Source organism: Gekko japonicus, unplaced genomic scaffold, assembly GCF_001447785.1.
Source record: "Gekko japonicus isolate JY-2015 unplaced genomic scaffold, Gekko_japonicus_V1.1 scaffold1108, whole genome shotgun sequence".
Classification (NCBI taxonomy): Eukaryota; Metazoa; Chordata; class Lepidosauria; order Squamata; family Gekkonidae; genus Gekko; species Gekko japonicus.
Window position 1 is genome coordinate 128,926 of NW_015177045.1, and position 837 is coordinate 129,762.

Here is an 837-nt window from a genome sequence, read left to right on the forward strand (position 1 = left end):
AGGAAGGAAGGAAGGAAGGAAGGAAGGAAGGAAGGAAGGAAGGAAGGAAGGAAGGAAGGAAGGAAGGGTACAGGATTAACCCACCCAGCCCAGTCCAGGGTTCAGAGGGGATCCTGTATTTCAGCACATTAAACAAAAATCCACGAGACAGTCTGTACTCTCTCTAGTCTTCACAACAGCTTGCCACCGGAATCTCTTCAAAGGGGTCCCTACCTAGCCTAAGAGCAGAGATTCAATCTCTTAGCTGGCATCTGGGACTTAACACATCAGCAACTCTACTCAGAGGTGCATACAGTTACACTCACAACGGTAGCTCTGTGTGGTCAGTGATTAGACACGAGATTTAGTCCTGGAGTTCAGTTACCGCATCAGAGACAATTACAAATATGAATAATCTTTATTCAGTGCAAAGCATACAAAAGACTAATAGAGGATACAAAAACATTAACAGCCTATGGCTATTTGCCCTTACTACACATTAATAATAATCATAGTTACCATAGCATCAGGTAGTCCAAAAATGTTCAGTGTAACAGTACAGGTAGGCACCAAGGGATGAAGAGAAATCCCATCTTGGAAGGTATATAGTCCAGGTCTGTTCAGAGATACAGATCCACAGTAACAGATGTTGACAACCAGTTCACAAAGAAGCTCTTTGTTTCAAAAGTCAGGTTCCCAGGAGCAAGAGAGTAGGAGAGCAAGCCAGAGAGCTCTTCCATAAGGAACCATGGACTTATACCCCCCATGTCAGTCATCATCATCTGTGGCCATCAGCCAATCACGAGTGGCAGGGGTGTGTGCCCAATTTCTGGTTGCCATAGCTGCAACATCAGGTGG